We start from the raw sequence: 6,000 nt of genomic DNA on the forward strand, positions 1-6,000 counted from the left end.
GGTCTCATAAGTGGTGGAGCGTGCTTTGGTTCCCACGTCTTCCTGCTCTACCCGTCACCCCTGGAGCTCCGGTCTGGTCGACGGTTGTGCCCTCAAGCAACAGCAATGGCAGAGCCCAACGCGTCCGCTGCTGCAACCGCTCCTTCTCAGCCACTTAGGCTTCACTACACCGTGAGTACCTCTCATCGAGACTCTCCGGTATTTTCCGGCCTTCGCAACGAAGACGTCGAAGAATGGCTGGACAGTTATGATCGAACCAGCGTTTGTAATTATTGGTAAGAGGCGCACAAATTGCGCTACGTTCCTTTTTACCGCAATGGCGTCGCTAAAACCTGGTATTACAACCATGAGAGCGACTTACAACCATGAGAGCGATTGGTCGGCCTTCACGGGGCATCTCCGTCAGGTATTTGGCACGTCTTCAGGATGTTCTGTAGTAGCAAAACAGAAGCTCGCAACCTGCATCCAGGGGGACGACGGATCGTATACGTCCTACATTGAAGAAATTCTGGCTCTCTGTCGCCGAGCACAAAATGACATGACGGAGGCCGATCGCGTCCGACATCTGCTGAAAGGTATCAACTCTGTGGCCTTCAATGGTCTCGTGATCCAGAAGCCAACTACCGTCCGGGACGTCATCACTACATGCCAACGCCTGGACGCGCTTCATTCCATGCGCCTTCCACACGCCTCCTGCGACGCTCGCTTTACCAAAGAGCATAAATTGCGGGCCCTTATCCGCACAATTGTCAGAGAAGAACTTCACGGCCTTATTCCAGGCAACCCTACCATTACGTCTGTCCACACACATCCTCCCAACCTGCGAGAGATAATCAAAGACGAACTGGCATCAATGACAAGCGCTGCACATGCCCCGTCTCCTGTGCGCTTCCCAGTGCCTTCGTACGCAGAAGTTGCATCGCGGGCCCCTGCACCACTTCCAACCGTGCCTGCGGACGTCGGATGCGACCATGTGGCTGCGATGACAACGAAAGCGCCAAGGCCACGCCACTATTCTACATGGTGTCCTCCTCGCCCCATCTGCTTCTACTGTGGCATAAGGGGTCATATATCCCGTTTCTGCCTCTGCCGTCAGCAAGATGAACGACGTGGTTACTCAGCTTACGAGAGAGACTTTGCCCCGAGACCCGATGAATACGATCCCGCACCGTATCCATCCACCTCCCGTCAGTCGCCCTCCCCTCCACGGTCTCATGCTGGGCCTCATCCTTCTCGTTCATCTCGCCGCTGTTCTCCGTCACCGTTTCGGCGTACGTCATCACCCCTGCATCCCGATCCGATATCTCTGGACTCGGAAAACTAGAAGGTGCAGTTTTTGGAGAGGAAACTGCTTGTTGTCGGAACGTTACAACTCCTCCGTCTCGTCCACCTAATTTACTGCCTGTTTGTGTGGAAGGTGTTTTTGTTGACGCCCTTATAGACACTGAAGCCGCAGTTTCAGTAATTGATCGTGAATTGTGTTTTCGCCTGCGTAAAGTGCAAACTCCTTATGCCGGTGCCATGTTATGCGGCGCTAATGACAGTCCAATTCGCCCGACCGGGTTGTGCACTGCTCGTGTTCTCATCGATGGAATCCGTCATCACATACAATTGGCGGTGCTGTCTTCGTGCACTCATCAGATAATCATAGGCTGGGACTTCTTGTCAGCGGCGTCTGCTGTAATTTCGTGTGGTCGGCCCCTCATTCGTATTACGGACACTGAGCTTTCTTCTGCTGCCGACCTTTCGTCGCCCAACCTTGTGACAGCTGCGGATTTCCTCCTGCCTCCCGGACAAGAACGTATCCTTACGATCAAGTCACGAGACATTCTAGATGGTGCCGCTGTGGTTGCTCCTTGCCAGCGCTGCATTTTCGAGGGATCACCATCGCATCTTGTTTAGTGCGGTTCTCTCGTGGTTATGCAAGCATCACGGCCTGCAACACGACGCCAGAACCACTTCTTTTGCCAGAGGGGACCACTGTAGCCAGCATTATCGAAGAAGCACCGCTTTGTGTCGTAACTGGTTCATCTGCTTCGTCATTCTCAAAGTGTATGCCAGCGGAAGATGCATTTTCTGCTCTCAAGGCCACTTTGTGTGAACATCTCAACCCAACGCAAACTGATGCCTTGCTAGCGTTATTAATGAAGCACGAAACTTGCTTTAACGTTTGTTCCGAAGGTCTGGGACAAACAAGAGTGACCGCCCATCGTATCGACACCGACGGATCTCGTGTGATTCGCCGCCGCCCTTACCGTGTGTCGGCTTCTGAACGCAAGCTTATAGAAGAACAAGTCAACGACATGCTTGCGCGCAACGTCATCAGGCCTTCGACAAGCGCATGGTCTTCTCCTGTCGTACTAGTGAAAAAAAAGAATGGCTCGGTACGGTTTTGCATTGATTACAGATCACTCAACAAAATCACTCGTAAGGACCTCTACCCAATGCCTCGCATTGACGACGCTCTTGGTACTTTACAAGGTGCCGAGTACTTTTCAAGTCTCTACTTGTGCTCTGGTTATTGGCAGATTCCGGTGCACGAGTCTGATAAAGAGAAGACTGCGTTTTCTACGCCAGATGGGCTCTATGCATTCAATGTGATGCCTTTCGGCCTGTGCAATGCCCCAGCCACATTCGAACGGATGATAGACACGGCACTGCGGGGATTAAAATAGAAGACCTGCCTTTGCTACCTGGACGACATTGTCATCTTTTTGTCCAGCTTCTCACAGCACCTGGAAAGGCTAGACGAAGTACTCGCATGTTTAGCTAAGGTCGGTCTCCAGCTCAACACTAAGAAGTGTCGGTTCGCAAGTCACAGCATCAAGGTATTAGGTCACGTCGTCAGTAAACATGGCGTTGAGCCCGATCCTGACAAGGTTGCCGCGGTACTGCACTTTCCTACACCAACCACACAGAAAGACCTCCGCAGCTTCCTTGGCCAAGCGTCGTATTTCCGTCGCTTTGTACGTGATTTCGCCACTATTGCGGCTCCTCTGCACAAACTTCTGACCACGAGCGCACCCTTTGTCTGGTCGGATGACAGCGAAGCCGCTTTTCACACCCTCAAGCGATGCCTCACATCACGGCCAGCGCTTCGCCATTTCGACCCAGCAGCACATACTGTGCTACACACTGACGCAAGTGGACTTGGCATCGGTGCTGTCCTTCTTCAGCGGAACCATGCTTCCGAAGAACAAGTCGTGGCCTACGCGAGCCGTACTCTGTCACCCGCTGAGCGAAACTACAGCATCACTGAGCAAGAATGTCTCGCCATTGTGTGGTCCATACAAAAGTTTCGTCCTTACTTATACGGCCGGCATTTCACAATAGTGACTGACCATCATGCTCTGTGTTGGTTATCGTCTCTCAAAAATTTGTCGGGACGCCTTGGCCGTTAGGTACTACGATTGCAAGAGTATGACTACAGCGTCACATATAGGTCGGTCCGAGAGCACCAAGATGCCGACGCTTTGTCCCGTTGCCCGCTCTCGCAAAGCGCCGAAGTGTCGCCTTCAATTTGTTCGTCACCGCCCGCCAAAGTGACCAAATAGATGACTGCTGCTTCGAAACGGTTAGTTGCCTCAGCGGACCTTCTTTCGTTCACCGATCTTGCCTCGCTCCAACATGCCGATACCTACTGCCGCACAATCATCGATCGGCTCACTGGCTTATAGCGTGCTCTAAACAGCCGCCTAAGACGACAACTTGCCCTTTTCAAGCTTCAGGAGGAAACATTGTGTTGGCAAATTTACCATCCTCTCGGTAACCAATGGGTTCCCGTCATTCCTCGCTCACTTCGTCTGGAAGTTCTACAAGCGTTTCATGACGATGCGACAGCTGGCCACTCAGGGTTCCACAAGACCTACGACCGCCTCAAGACTCGCTGCTTTTGGCCTGGCCTCTCCACTTCTGTCGCCAAATACGTCGCTTCCTGCGCGTCATGCCAGCACTGAAAACGTACCACATCTCTTCCTTCGGGGCCATTGCAACCACTGTCGTGCCCGTCCACTCCCTTTGCATTTGTGGGCATAGACTTATACGGACCTCTTCCGCTTACGCCAGCCGGTCCACGTTGGATTGTTACTGCCGTAGACTACCTTACTCGCTACGCGGAGACAGCAGCTCTTTCATCTGGTGCTACCTCTGAAGTAGCCGATTTTTTCCTTCGCGCCATTATTTTACGACATGGCGCACCACGTGTGCTCCTTAGTGACCGTGGCAAGACAATTATTTCACATGTCCTTGCTGAAGTCTTACAGGCCTCTAACACCCTCCACAAGACCACATCAGCGTATCACCCAGAAACTAATGGTCTGACTGAGCGTTTTCACCGAACTTTGTCCGACATGATCTCTATGTACGTGCAACCGGATCACAAAAACTGGGACACAATACATCCTTTCGTCACGTTCGCATATATCACTGCCATACAGCGCACGACGAATTTCAGCCCATTTTTTCTCGTGTATGGCCGTGCACCGACTCTTGTTCTGGACACCACCTTTTTGTCCACTTCTTCCAATCCATCTTCATCTCTCCCGGAAGAGTTCGCCGCTCGCGTCGCCCGCTGCCATGAAATCGCCCGCGCCAACACTGCTACCATTCAGGACAAGAGAAAAATCGACATTGATGCAAAGCATCGAGTTGTTCTGTTCCGCCCAGGCGACGAAGTCCTTTTGTGGACACCTGTTCGTGTACCTGGGCTCTGCGAAAAATTCCTTCACCAATATCTCGGTCCATACACCGTCCTGGAACGAACATCTGAAGTCAACTATAGCGTTGCTCCTGTCAACGCGGCTCCTGATCACCGTCGCCGCCACACCGAGATCGCCCACGTCTCCCGACTGAAACGACATATTCGGCGTCCCAACCCTTTCTAACTTGCTGCCCTCTTTCGCGAAGGGGGGAAAATAGTGTGAGCGCTGACTATGTACTTCATCTTCATCTGTATGATCGAACCATTGTAGCGATCATCATCGTATGTCACGCGGGCTGTCTCTCTGGCTCGTGCGTCTGGATTAAAAAGATAACCTGGTTGCTGCCATACCGGACGTCGTCTAATAATGTATATATATATAGCACGTGAACTTATTATGAGAGGGTAGCCGATTAATTGTCCCTCTTATACAACCTAAACACACCAAGTCTGCCAGTACGAGACCCTCGTTCAATGAAATAAGGGAAAGAGGTGTATACCTAAGGGCTCGTTTTTCCATGTTTTAAGACAATATTTATGAGATATAAGAGACAGTAATGCCAAGGAATGTACAGGGGAAGTTATTGGAACCAATGGAATGTAAATAGGAAGAAAAGTGGATGAAAAAATAACCAGCCGTGAGCAGCAATCGAACCTACGACCTTCGAATAACGCGTTCGATGCTCTAACCACTGAGCTACCACAGCGGCCTTCCCTCCATCCACTATTTTGGGTTTTTATATGTGAATTTAGAAGTAGGAGTGACAGTCAGCGCCATCTATAAGCCAAACGGCGAGTGTGAAAACACACTTATGCGCATGTTTTGGTGTCACGTAGCACGTGAACTTATTATGAGCGGGCAGCCGATTAATTATCCCTGTTATACAGCCTAAACACACCAAGTCTGCCAGTACGAGACCCTCGTTCAATGAAATAACGGAAAGAGGTGTATACCTAAGGGCTCGTTTTTCCATGTTTTAACACAATATTTATGAGATATAAGAGACAGTAATGCCAAGGAATGTACAGGAGAAGGTATTGGAACCAATAGAATGTAAATAAGAAGAAAGAAAAGTGGATGAAAAAATAACCAGCCGTGAGCAGAAATCGAACCTACGACCTTCGAATAATGCGTTCGATGCTCTAACCACTGAGCTACCACAGCGGCCTTCCCTCCATCCACTTTTTTGGGTTTTTATATGTAAATTTAGAAGTCGGAGTGACAGTCAGCGCCATCTATAAGCCAAACGGCGAGTGTGAAAACACTCTTATGCGCATGTTATGGCGTCACGTAGCACGTG

The sequence above is a fragment of the Rhipicephalus microplus genome, chromosome 7 (assembly GCF_043290135.1).
Source record: "Rhipicephalus microplus isolate Deutch F79 chromosome 7, USDA_Rmic, whole genome shotgun sequence".
NCBI lineage: Eukaryota > Metazoa > Arthropoda > Arachnida > Ixodida > Ixodidae > Rhipicephalus > Rhipicephalus microplus.